Genomic DNA, 14,105 nt, shown 5'->3' with positions numbered 1-14,105 from the left:
CAAATATTTTAAAGGGCCACTCAGGCAAAAACACATTATTCCATGCTTGCCCCCTTTACCTGATTCAGCTCATGCACACAACCTTATTGAAACTCCGTACAAGCTACAACTTTTGCAGACTCACACTGATGCACCCATATACTTTTATGGGACATGTTTGTCACATCCTGTATGAATGTTATTAAAAGAAAAGTGACCAGCCCCATCTGCCGCTCTATATTGTCCACCTGTGAGAGTCCATACAACTTACTTGCCTATCAGTTCAAAGGAGTGTTTTGCACTGAATGAAGGCAACAACCTTTACAACGCTAAATCTAAATGTCCAGATAGTGAATCTTTATGCATTTGCTATGTAATTGATTATAGCTTAGTGCAAAGCAGCGGTCCCCAAACTGTGCTGTGCGGAGCCCTTAGGGCTCCGCAAGTGACAGTCAGGGGCTCCAACCGAGCCATGGTGGCAAACCCATGACAAGCATGCTGGAAGAGGGATACACAGCCCTCTCTGCTAGCACACGTGCTGATGGATGCTCACCACGGTACTGATTACTGGCTGGGGCAGTATTAATATTACTGGGGCTACCCACTGTGGGGTTATTATTACTGGAGCTATTGTGGGGTTAATATGACTGGGGCTACGTACTGTGGGGTTATCATTACTGGGGCTACTTACAGTGGGGTTAATATTATTGGGGCTACCTACTGTGGGGTTAATATTGCTGGGGCTATTGTATGGTTAATATTACTGGGGCTATGTACTGTGGGGTTAATATTACTGGGACTACCTACTGTGGAGTTTATATTACTGGGGCTACTGTGGGGTTAATATTACTGAGGGGGTTAAGATTATTACAGGGGCTACTGTGGGGTTAATATTATTACAGGGGCTACTGTGGGGTTAATATTCCTATGGGGGCTAATGTGGGGTTAATATTCCTACTGGGGCTAATGTGGGGTTTATATTATTAATGGGACCACAATAGGGGTTGCTATTACTACACTGGGCCAATATAGGGGATGCTACTACCACTGGGGCCACCAATATAAGGTATCACTATTACTAATGAGGCCACCAATATATGGGGTCACAATTACTACTGGGGCCACTAATAAAGGGGGTCACTATTACTACACGGGGCAGATTTGCTGTGGAATCACAGTAGCTGTAGAAGAGATTTTGAAAATCTTATCCACATGCTGTGGAACAAAATCTGCACAAATCCCGTGTTGATATTGACATATGGTGTGGGATTTAATTCTGCAGCATGTTAACTTTAAATATAATGTATATCAATAGCCCATCCAGGTCTCCAGGGTTCTGTTTTTTTGTTTGCTTATTTTCAAACAGCCCTGTCCTTTTTATAAAGACGGAGGTAAAAATCATATGTTGTGATAAGCCCCGCCCCTAACCCCTCCCTTGACCACACCCTCTGCGCTTTGGGGCTCAACAAGAAACTTTTGCTTCAATAAGAGCTCCATGGCTGAAAAAGCTTGGGAACCACCAGTGTAGAGTTTAGAGCTTGTAGTATGCAATCATTTTGCTTTTTTTCTCATGTGGGAATGACTGGGGCATCAGACAAGTTGTTTTCTTTATGAACTTTCAATGTTTTTTTAAGACCGGTGACACACGGATCTCCTGACCCAAACTCCAAGTATCATACATTCCAATGATGCTCATAGTTTGAGACATGAGACCCGCAGTCAGGCCAGGACACACTTCCATATCACGGGAACAGAACGGAGGCCAAAATACAGCAGCGTGTCACCAGCCTGAAACTTTTTAATTCTTCAGGCCAGTTAAAAAAAATACATTTACGTTGTTAAGGATCGTTCACACAGTGTTATGGTATTCGCCGGGAGACTCCCCTTAGGGGTGACAGCTGCTGTAAATAGCACTGTAACAGAACCCCCATAGCAGAAAGAAAAAGAAACAACTCATTTCCATTGTGAAATGGACTTCTCTTTGGTGTCCGTTTTACAAGGTTTCTGTTTGTTTCCACTTTACTTGAAGTATAGAATGCCATAGTCAACTACATTATTCTATACTTCAAAAAAAGTGGAAACAAACAGAAACCTTGTAAAACGGACACCAAAGAGATCTCAGTTTCACAATGTAGTGGCCCGAAGTGAGGGCCCCCGCAGCACTTGGTTAACTACCTCATATGATGTGTGTATAGATGTCTGTGTGTACTGCCAATTGTAGTAACTTGTGTGTATTGGCCTTGTCTGAGTCAACCAAAGTTCAATGTCTGGTGTCATTTCCGTCTAACCTGGGTATGACTGAACACAATCCACCCTAACTCACCCTGTCACTTGTTAATTTCTCCTCCGCTCCTTCTGGGATTGGTCGATCAGATTTCACCTTTTTCCCGGATTGGTTCAGGGGGTAGATATAAAAAGGCCGTTCGAGGGGAGGGGAGAAGAGGAGAAGCGAGTGGGGAGAGATGAAAAGAAGCGAGTCAGGAGAGTAGAGTAGGAAGTTGGAGAGAGCGGGTGTGTGGGCAAGGAGCTGGTGCAGACTGAGCAGTGTAGAGAGAGAAGAGTGCCAAATATCAGGTAGAATCAGGTATCTGCCAGATCCAGGGCAGACCCGGCGGAAGCCGGACGGGGAGTAACCAGTCTAATCGTGAGTCTAATCGGTCCCTGCGCAGTTCACAGAGTGCCCTTCTGCAGTTCTAAGATAATTTCTCAAATCCATTGCAGATAGCTCTCACAGACAGTCAGGACTTAATTCAGTCTGGAATCTTCAGTTTACCAGAGAGACAAAAGAGTTCAGGAATTATCGTATCTATATTCTTTGTGTCTTGAAACCAAGTTAAAATGTCTACTACTGTCTGTTTATCCTGTAAACCTGCAAGTCAGTAAAAACTGTGAGCTTCGGTTTTACTGCAAACAGTGTAGACTTGCTGCTTTATTCCAAACTCACATTACATACAAAGGCACTGGCGTCACATGGACATTATGCTATTGTTTTCACAAATGACTTTTGTGTAATCTGTTTATTGCCCGTGTCCTGTTCTATGCAGAGTAGCCACCCCCATGACCAGGCCTCAATTCGAGTCACCCACTCAGGTTACTTCTGCCAACTCTAGCTCGCTGCAACAATAGAGGTGAATGGCTCCTTTTGTTTCCGTTCGGGGATTCCGTCACAGCGCTGTTTTTAGCATTTGTTTTGGAACCCCTGAGCGGAGTCACACAGCATGTACGATAACATTGTGAGAACACTCCCTAAGTTAAAAGAAATTGGCTATGGACAGGGTCATGAGAAGGGGAGGCGGGTTAGTGTATTCTATTCCAGTTATCTATCTAGGATACAATGTAATTTTAATAAAAGGTAAAATATTTTTTGCTATTAGATACATGGACTTCAGTCTACCGATATACAGAAGTGTGCTCCAGTTAGAGGGATTGCCAGCCTCAGACAACTCCTTTGAATATGTGTGTTTAGGGCATATGAATGTAAAAGGGAGGATCCCCACTCAACAATCTGTTCTATTAGCTAGAGTGGAGATCCTCCACAACAGCAACACTCTCCCCATTAGATCTTCAAAGCGCATTTTTCCTCCTAAGGACCTGTCTTCTCCATGCATTACACAGACAGCCCATTACTTTTGAGTGCCATATAATGCTCCTTTGCAGCAAGAGAGTTATGTCACCTAATGGCACTGTTGACCATGACCACCTCCTCGCTATTCCTCACTCTATTGGCCTAAAGGACTCTGCTCTCTCCTGGTTCTCCACCTATCCCTCTGACCACTCATTTAATGTCTCCTTCACTGGCTGTACCTCCTCTCCACTTCCCCACACTGTTGGGGTCCTCCAGGGCTCGGTCCCCTCCTTCTCTATCTACAAAGCCCCAGTCGGACAAACCATCCGCAGATTTGGCCTCCAATATCTCCATGCTGACGACACACAGCTATATACCTCTCCCCAGCACCATTCCTCCAAAAGATCACTAACTGTCTGTCCGCTGTTTCTAATACCATGTCCTCTCCTTTTCTCAACTAAACCTCTCAAAAAATGACTTTCTCATCTTTCCGCCTCCTTCCAGCCAACCTCCCCCAATATCTCCATATCGGTATCTGGAACCATCATAACCCCCCGACAACACATCCGCTGTCTTAGGGGGGGGGGGGGGGGGGGGTCACACTGAATTCTGACCTCTCCTTTACTCCCAACATCCAATCCCTGTCCGGAACATGCCCCCTTCCCCATAAGGAATGCTGCTAAAATCTGTCCGTTTCTCATCATGGACACTTGTTGTTTGCCCTCATCTATTCCCGACTAGACTACTGAAATTTGCTGCTCATCGGCCTTCCCTGCACCAGACTCTCCCCTCTCCAATCCATACTAAACACAGCAGCTAGACTCATCTTCCTATCCAGCCGCTTCTCAGATGCCTCTGCACTATGCCAGTCACTGCATTGGCTGCCCATACTCTACAGAAATCAATTCAAACTCCTCAGTCTCACTCACAAAGCTCTCCATGGTGCTGCGCCACCGTACATCGCTTCCCTCCTGTCCATACATCACCCATCCCACACAGTCCGATCCACTAACACACTCAGACTAAACTCCCCTCTAATACAAACCTCACGTGCTCGCCTCCAGGACCTCTACAGAGCAGCACCGGTCCTCTGGAACACACTACCCCAAAACATCCGGACTATCCCCAATGCACGGAACTTCAGACACACGTTAAAAACGCACCTCTTCAAAGAAGTATACCAAATCTTCTGATCTAATCCCCTATCCCCAAAACATACCCCCTGCCTCTCCCTATAGCTCCCTACACGTCCCACTTTGTATCGTGGACATCTCCTGCCCCTATACCTCCTTATCATCCCCTCCCCATTTGTTTCCTAATTAACTGAATACCACATGTAATTGTACTGTTTGTGTTCACCCATGCTCCATCTCCTGCTTCGTACCTCCTGTATCACCTCCACCCCGTTTGTTCACAATCAATTGAATACCATATGTAATGTATTATGTGTTCCCTTGTGCTTCGAAAGGGCCGCGGAATAAGTTGGCGCTATATAAATAAAGATTATTATTATAGTTTCCAACTTAGTCTATGAAAAAGTTCATCCATGTGCTGCTGGCGCCATACATGTTAATGGACTGATTTATTCTAATTAATAGTCTAGTTATGTACCCAAACTGGACAACTTGGAAGGAAAATGAGACAAAAATATCTGGATGGAAAGAAAGAATTATAATTGTTTTGGACAAATTTCAGAACCATAAAATGAGTGGAGAAAAACTCAATACAAATGATAGAAAGGTAGGAAGGCACTAGAGATGAGCGAACCTACTCGGACACGACCCTTTTTCGCCCGAGCGCCGCGATTTTCGAGTACTTCCGTACTTGGATGAAAAGATTCGGGGGGGGGGCCATGGGTGAGTGGGGGGTTGCAGTGGGGAGTGGGGGGAGAGGGAGAGAGAGAGGGCTCCCCCCTGTTCCCCGCTGCTACCCCCTGCTCCGCCACGCCGCCCCCCCGGCGCCCCCCAAATCTTTTCACCCGAGTACGGAAGTACTCGAAAATCGCGGTGCTCGATTGAGTAATTACTCGATACGAGTACATTTGCTCATCTCTAGAAGGCACACATTTACAATATCAGAATTTTGAAATATGAAACTTAAGAAAAAAGAAAATTGTACCTCAACAACAGCCATAGGGGGAATTAAAATGTATTAGGACAGTCAAGTCATCTTATGCCTTATTCATACTATTATATTACTGCTCTTTACTACCTCTGCGCTTTATCGAGCTGTAATATATAAGCCATATACTGTATATTCCGGCGTATAAGGCGACTGGGCATATAAGACGACCCTCCAACTGTCGCCTTATACGCCGGGAATACGGTGTAAAAAAAAAAAGCAGTACTCGCCTCCCCCGGCGTTCTCCGGCGCTGCTGCAGGCTGTCGCTCCCTCCTCGTCCCTGACAGAGCATTGCTTTCTGGATGTGGGGCTTGAAATCCCCGCCTCCAGAAAGCTAATGCTGTGATTGGCTAACTCACGCGGCGTCAGCCAATCACAGCCATTCAATGATATCAGTGAATGGCTGTGATTGGCTGACGCCGCGTGAGAAAGCATCCAGAAAGCAATGCTCTGTCGGGGATGAGGAGGGAGCGACAGCCTGCAGCAGCACCGCAGAACGCCGGGGGAGGTGAGTACTGTAATTTTTTTTTGACACCTTTTTTTTTTTTTGTATACCCGGTTTATAAGACGACCCCTGACTGCAGAGCAGATTTTTCAAGGTTAAAAGGTCGTCTTATACGCTGGAATATATGGTACATTAATGTATCTTTATATGCCTTTGATTTTATACTAGACACTATGATAATGTCAGATTGTGGGAGCTAAATTACTCCCTGTTGCATGCACGGGTCCGGCATGATGTCATGACATCACAAGCGGCCCACTTGATGCATCTGCTCTTTTACCTTTGGACACCAAAGGGATAACATCTCCTTTCTGCGTTTATCAGGCCCTGGATCCATCCACTTTCTCTCTCATATTCCATCTGGCGACATTGAGAGCCATCCCCCAGGTTCCTGTTGCTGGGCCGCCCTTTTCAGTGCGGGCGCTCCACTATATACACAGGTTCAGCCGCTTTAAGATCAGTGATAGACCCTTTCCCATCTTGCTTCTTTATTTCCCTTTTGGTGTGTGTCAGGGCTCTCACCCTACCCCTGACCTTGTGGTTTCTGTTTAGGTCTATTCAGACATAACAGACAATCAACATCTGTGTCTGGTAGTAATCTGAGTTCCTAAAAAGGACTTTTCCTGATCACAGATGGTGGCACAAATTTTCATTAAATCCAATGTTGCAAAGAAATCACAAAAAGAGGACATATTAATTCCAAAAACTCAGAGGCCATTCTTTTTGATATACTGATACAAAACACAAGGGCAGGTATGAACACCACAAACCTGAGCATGCCAAAAAGCAAAATGACTATATAGAGGAAAATTGCCAGATGCAAAATACTGATTAACAACCACTCACATCAAACATTGGGGGTGGGTCTGCTTAATATGATACTTGTGCATAAATAGGGCATACAAAGGGTGCCTGACCAAGTGATACGTGTGGTGCATCCTGAAGGCTTACAACTTATTAATGACACAACATACAATTAAGCCTGGTGGGTTTGCCCTCCAGCTCAAATGTGAACCACACTGGCACTGCCACCCTGGGCTCCCAGAGCATTTAAAGCCAGAATGCTTGCTGAAAAAATAATGATAAATACGAGGTGTTAATTAATATTTTGGCCTCAATATGTGTTAGGTGTGTGAATAGTCTTTCCTGTGCAATGCTCCTCCATATAGCCATTTGGCTGTCTGCATGCTGAGGGATATGTTTCTATAGCTGCCCTTGTATTTTGTACCAGTATATTCAATCCAATGTTGCCATTAAAGGGGTTCTGATATGAAAAAAAAATTTTTTACTTACCTTGCCTGGCCAGGACTGATCGCCAGGCATGTCCCCTCCGTCGGGCATCTTCTTCTGTGGCTTCTAGAAGCAGAGCTGGAGCGGTCAAAATGACCACTTCCTGCTCTGCTCCGTCCGTCAGCCACTTCCAAGGTAAACGGACGGGCGCCACGTCACCAGCAGTGCTTGCTGTGGGCGGCCCGTCCATCCTGGCTGAACTACCGAGTGCTGCACTTGCTCAGTGGAGAGGCGGCCTGTCCTGACTCCTGACAGAGGGCACCTGTCTTCTCCGCATGCGCGGATTCCCGGAGCGGGGCGGCTCGTCGGAGGAAGAAGAGAGACTTGCTGGGAGATGACTCCCGCTGCACAACAACAACAGGAAAAAGGTAAGTGTAAGATGTTTATGCTTTAGCAGCCATTAATCGTGGGTTCCCTGTGTCCATTAGGCAGACCAGGGAACAATGGCTGCTAAAGCATAAAAATCTTATTCGTGTCAGAACCTCTTTAATTCCACAATTGCATTATGTCATAGGGATTGTGGTAAGAGGTGTCATAAAAATAGAGATTTTATTCAATAACCATAAACATATACAGCATACACAGAAAGCTTTTAGATTTTTTTATTTATGTGATACAAGCATTCAGATATGAAGTGGCAGAAATATCACTTTGTAGCTGCATGAAAGCTAAAATGTGATGTATAAAGTGTGATAAAACAATCACTGCAGAAGGCACTTACAAATATTTTCATATCAGGTAGGAAACTAAGAAATGATTACATTTTCTGCATGATTCATACATATCTTTGTTGATCTCCCGTGAGAAAAGGTAGAGAAAAGAACCTATATTAACCAAAGCTCTGATGATTCTCAACCTTATAGGATCATGTTTTATGTACTAATGCTTCCCATGTTCTCCATGCTTCCCATGTTCTCCATGCTTCCCATGTTCTCCATGCGGTCCATGTTGGCCATGAGGTCCACATTGGTCATGAGGTGGTCCCTTATGTCCAGGGTCTCCATGGTGTTCGGGTGGATGACCTCCTTGAGGACCTGGGTGGTGAGGATTCGGCTGTGTATGAGGTGGTGGATGTGGTGGTTCGTGATGTTTTCCTGTTAACCCAAGAGGTCAATATTATAACAGCTTGGCTGAAATATATTATTAAGAATAAGGCGTAAGCAACAAAATAGAATTTACTATATTAAAGTGAATCAATTCTTTTTTACTTTTTAATATTTTCTTATTGCATATATCATATGTGCCCACAGTCCTGATTTTGGAGGGACAATCTTGCAAACAAACTTGACAGCAAAAGGGAGGATGTTATTTTTTTAACTAGAAAATGTGAATATCATCAACTGAAGAGAAATTGTAGATACTAGGTGAGAAATTACGAATATAACCGTCATCACTCTCATGGCCACCATCTGTGACCAATGGTGCCCTCACTCACCCTTCTCTATCACTGTCTGGCATTGCATCATCCTTCCTGCCGCTGACCGAAACTGTATGGCACACACACATGCTCTGCCTTTTAAAGGGCCAGCATCACCCAGCTTTTACATCCTCAGCCTATCTCAGCCATTTACGGGTTATTTAAGGCACCTGCAGCCACTGAAAAGTGAATGAGCAATAGGGTTCCTAATGTTCTCAGTGAAAGCGTTTCTGTGTGGTACTCGGTTTTAACCCTTGCATTTACACTTAGCTTTCCTGACCTATGCCTGTTCCTACCTTGGCCTGTTTTCTAACTACTTCTTGCCTGATTGCTGCCTGTCCTGGTCTCAAAGCTGACAGATCCTTTTGAGGTGTATGATGTAGGGATGAGGTTATTACCTTGATTATGATGGTCCATGGTGGCTATTCCTGGAAAAGGAGAGAAAATTTTGTAAACCAACTGTACAAGCTATTGTTTCATTGCTATGTATATAGTTTTCATATTAGTGACCTACTCACAATAATAGTACCAGATATATGAGGTAGGTTAAATAATTTAACACTTTGTACTTTGCAATCATAAAGCCCAATTGCACATATCCTACGGTATTAGAGCACTTGGAAATCTCAAAGGTGGAAAAGTGGTTTTATGTTGTCACTTCCCTCAATAAACATGAAAAACTAACGAAGATCATCTCTCTTTTATTTAACCTGGCCCTATCATGAGCTACATGGTCCCAACCTGAACCCTATTGAACATCTTTGGGATGAACTAGATTGGGGAATATGTTCAGCGTCCATCTTTTTGAGAGAAGAACTCACCACATGTTTGCAGGATGAATGGAGGGAAATAACAGCTGAAGTATATCAGATATTAGTCGAAAGTATGCCATGAAGAGTATCCAATGTCATTAAGGCCAAAGGAGGACCACCTTGCTTAGGCCCTCGTACTTTTGGTGAAATAGTTTATAACAGAATAGTTAGATCTGGATCATTTTATATGGATGTGGAAGAGCTGAATCTATTGGCTTTCTTTATGCACTATGATAGCTGAGTGAAATAAGATAAATTAATTGATTTACATGTAGTCCTATTAGAAACTATAGTGCCAAATCTTAACTCATTGAGACCTACTACATCTGCATCCGAACTTCATATAAATGTCTGAAATGTTATAATGTGCTGGTTGGTTAATTTATAGCTAAGTACCATCCATATTCATTATTATATATAATATTTATAACCATCTGATCTCCGGGTTTCCCATAGGTTCACATTTCTTGAAATGTGGCTGCCAGGGCAATCTCGTCACCCGCTTGGCAAACAATTACTGGTGGAAGCTGCAGCCATCCAGGCATTTTTTCTGCAGCGGCAACTGAGAGGGAAATGCAGTATTGCTCGTTATTCATGGCCATCCGTGTAATACTGTGCAAGTCTGATTCTGTTCTGGCTGAAGGATGAATGTCCCAAGCCTCAACAGGACATTCGGATAGGGCTTATCTTTATAAGACAACACATTTAATATTTACAGGAATTGAAGGAGTTAAGGCATACGGTTATCAAACATTAAGGGGGTGGTGACTCCAACTCGAGAAAGTCCTCTTTTATCTATAACAAAGTCATTGCAAAAAATGGTTCAGACCCTGACAGACTCTAAATGATAAAGTATTACATGTATCTCATTCAATAGTGATGTAATACTACAATAAAAATAAAGTCTGAAAATAGGTGATCAGAAAGCGCTACCCCTGACTATAAAAGCCGATTGCCAGGGGTGAAAGAAGGAAGGCACATATCAAACAGTGGTTTCATTCTAAAGAGGCAATGTCCATGTAAAGTCTGTAGACCCTTTTAGTACATACATAATAATTAGAGATGAGCGAGCGTACTCGGTTCGGGTGTTTTTGGACCCGAGCACCGCTTTTTCCGATTAACTGACTACTCGGACGAAAAGATTCGGGGGGCGGGGGGCAGCGTGATGGAGCGGGGGGGGGGGGGGTAGCAGTGGGGAACAGGGGGGAGCTCTCTCTCTCCCCCCCCCCCCCACTCCACCCGAACCGAGTATGTTTGCTCATCTCTAATAATAATGCATATAGGGTAAATTTAGTATTGTATTACAAAAACATATTACTGTAAAGTGTTTTCCTGCAGGAAGGAAAATCAACAATACTAAGTTGCATTGCAAAATACAGACTTGACCACAATAAGGATCCAAATCCTCCTATGAATGTGATACATTTTCTGCAATGTTTTCAATTACTGAAACTTTTTCTATAGTTTTCTACATGCTCGCAGTGCTTGTGACCCTAGGATTAAAAGTATTTTTTCAAATTTCATATGTCTGTTTTGCAAAAAAGAAGCAATCTGCAAATGATTATGGAAGAAGAAAGTCTTACTTCTCCCTATAGACTAGTAATGTCTACTCTGTTTAATATACGGCAGTCATAAATAAAAAGACAGGATTTTCAGGATTTTAAACTAAAACGTCTAAGGACTGCGTGTACTCGATGGTCTCTTACAATGAATCATACCAATAAAATCCTATCATTATAAACCTTTGGATTCTCTTGATCGCGTTTCACTGACAACAAAACATCAACCAATAACAGTTGTATCAAGTTATGCAATCGGTTAGTATAGAAAAAAACAGTATAAATGCCCATTGCTGCATCATAATATACACCTACACACAATGCTATGCCTAAACTATTTGCATAATATGTAGCTCAATTACAATATCCCATATCTTACTCGGTTAATAAACATACCGTTCACAGAACAAATTGGAGAAGGTCTTGTGATTTCTCAAGGCGTCTACCACCATTTATACACGAACAAGAAGGTTGCTAGGAGCCAATCACAATCACGAGGATAAAAGGAAACAAAGGACAGCTCAGTCTTTTATTGACAGTATGCCAGATGCAATGTTATCTTAGTTTGCCATCTAACCATATGAAAAATATGTGGCATGACTGCATTGTCAAAAAGAAGAAAAACTTTAACTGTTCATGTTTGTGAAATATGCTACAGTTTGTAAAGAAGGGACTTCAGTAGAGATGAGCGAGCACCAAAATGCTCGGGTGCTCGTTACTCGGGACGAAATTATCACGATGCTCGAGGGTTCGTTTCGAATAACGAACCCCATTGAAGTCAATGGGCGACCCGAGCATTTTTGTATATCGCCGATGCTCTCTAAGGTTTTCATTTGTGAAAATCTGGGCAATTCAAGAAAGTGATGGGAACGACACAGCAACGGATAGGGCAGGCGAGGGGCTACATGTTGGGCTGCATCTCAAGTTCCCAGGTCCCACTATTAAGCCACAATAGCGGCAAGAGTGCCCCCCCCCCAACAATTTTTACTTCTGAAAAGCCCTCATTAGCAATGCATACCTTAGCTAAGCACCACACTACCTCCAACAAAGCACAATCACTGCCTGCATGACACTCCGCTGCCACTTCTCCTGGGTTACATGCTGCCCAACCCCCCCCCCCCCACAAGACCCAGTATCCACAGCACACACCAAAGTGTCCCTGCGCAGCCTTCAGCTGCCCTCATGCCACGCCACCCTCATGTCTATTTATAAGTGCGTCTGCCATGAGGAGGAACCGCAGGCACACACTGCAGAGGGTTGGCACGGCTAGGCAGCGACCCTCTTTAAAAGGGGCAGGACGATAGCCCACAATGCTGTAGAGAAGCAGTGAGAAATATAATCCTGTGCCACCGCCATCAGGAGCTGCACACAAGGGCATAGCAATGGGGAACCTATGTGCCACACACTATTCATTCTGTCAAGGTGTCTGCATGCCCCAGTCAGACCGGGGTTTTTTTATAAATAGTCACAGGCAGGTACAACTCCGCAATGGGAATTCCGTGTGCACCAACAGCATGGGTGGCTCCCTGGAACCCACCGGCTGTACATAAATGTATCTCATTGCAGTGCCCTGGACAGCAGAGCTAACGTCAGATTAAATGCAGGTGGGCTTCGGCCCACACTGCATGCCCCAGTCAGACTGGGGTTTTTTTATAAGTAGACACAGGCAGGTACAACTCCCTATTGTGAAGTTCGTGTGGACCGACAGCATGGGTGGCTCCCTGGAACCCACCGGCGGTACATAAATATATGCCATTGCAGTGCCCAGCACAGCTGATGTAACGTCAGCTTTAATGCAGGTGGGCAAAAAATAAATTGGATTACACTGTAGGCGAGGGCCCAAAAAAATTGGTGTACCAACAGTACTAATGTACCTCAGAAAAATTGCCCATGCCCAACCAAGAGGGCAGGTGAAACCCATTAATCGCTTTGGTTAATGTGGCTTAATTGGTAACTAGGCCTGGAGGCAGCCAGTTAAAATAAAAATTGGTTCAGGTGCAAGTTTCAACGCTTTAATGAGAATTGAAATGTATAAAAATTGTTTACAAAAATTATATGACTGAGCCTTGTGGGCCTAAGAAAAATTGCCCGTTCGGCGTGATTATGTGAGGTTTCAGGAGGAGGAGCAGGAGGAGGAGGATGAATAGAATACACGGAGTGATGAAGCAAAAAGGTCCCCGTTTTTGATGGTGATAGAGAACGATGCTTCCATCCACGGGTGCAGCCTACGTATTGCTTAGGTATCGCTGCTGTCCGCTGGTGGAGAAGAGAAGTCTGGGGAAATCCAGGCTTTGTTCATCTTGAAGAGTGTAAGCCTGTCGGCACTGTCGGTTGACAGGTGGGTACGCTTATCCGTGATGATTCCCCCAGCCGCACTAAACACCCTCTCTGACAAGACGCTAGCCGCAGGATAAGCAAGCACCTCCAGGGCATACAGCGTGAGTTCAGGCCACGTGTCCAGCTTTGACACCCAGTAGTTGTAGGGAGCAGAGGCGTCACCGAGGACGGTCGTGCGATCGGCTACGTACTCCCTCACCATCCTTTTACAGTGCTCCCGCCGACTCAGCCTTGACTGGGGAGCGGTGACACAGTCTTGCTGGGGAGCCATAAAGCTGGCAAAGGCCTTAGAGAAAGTTCCCCTGCCTGCGCTGTACATGCTGCCTGATCTCCGCGCCTCCCCTGCTACCTGGCCCTCGGAACTGCGCCTTCTGCCACTAGCGCTGTCGGATGGGAATGTTACCATCAGTTTGTCCGCCAGGGTCCAGTGGTATAGCATCACTCTCGAACCCCTTTCCTCTTCGGGTATGAGAGTGGAAAGGTTCTCCTTATACCGTGGGTCGAGCAGTGTGTACACCC

General features: G+C 44.6%; 1 long non-coding RNA gene across 2 annotated transcripts in view; it reads right to left on the bottom strand.

The window, feature by feature from the left end:
• Positions 1-8,047: 8,047 nt before the first annotated feature.
• The window catches only part of LOC136576450 (uncharacterized), a 32,791-nt gene continuing 26,733 nt past the window's right edge, over positions 8,048-14,105 (bottom strand). The window contains exons 2-4 of one of the 2 annotated variants that reach the window (XR_010786372.1): positions 11,646-11,723; positions 9,277-9,306; positions 8,048-8,555 (exon numbers count right to left, since the gene is read on the bottom strand). This is a non-coding gene — a long non-coding RNA (uncharacterized lncRNA). Of the gene's footprint in view, positions 8,556-9,276; positions 9,307-11,645; positions 11,738-14,105 lie in introns of those variants that run through there. The other variant, XR_010786371.1, reaches the window with a different exon arrangement.

Source organism: Eleutherodactylus coqui, chromosome 8 (genome assembly GCF_035609145.1).
Source record: "Eleutherodactylus coqui strain aEleCoq1 chromosome 8, aEleCoq1.hap1, whole genome shotgun sequence".
Taxonomy (NCBI): domain Eukaryota; kingdom Metazoa; phylum Chordata; class Amphibia; order Anura; family Eleutherodactylidae; genus Eleutherodactylus; species Eleutherodactylus coqui.
This window is presented reverse-complemented; position numbering and strand designations above follow the sequence as displayed.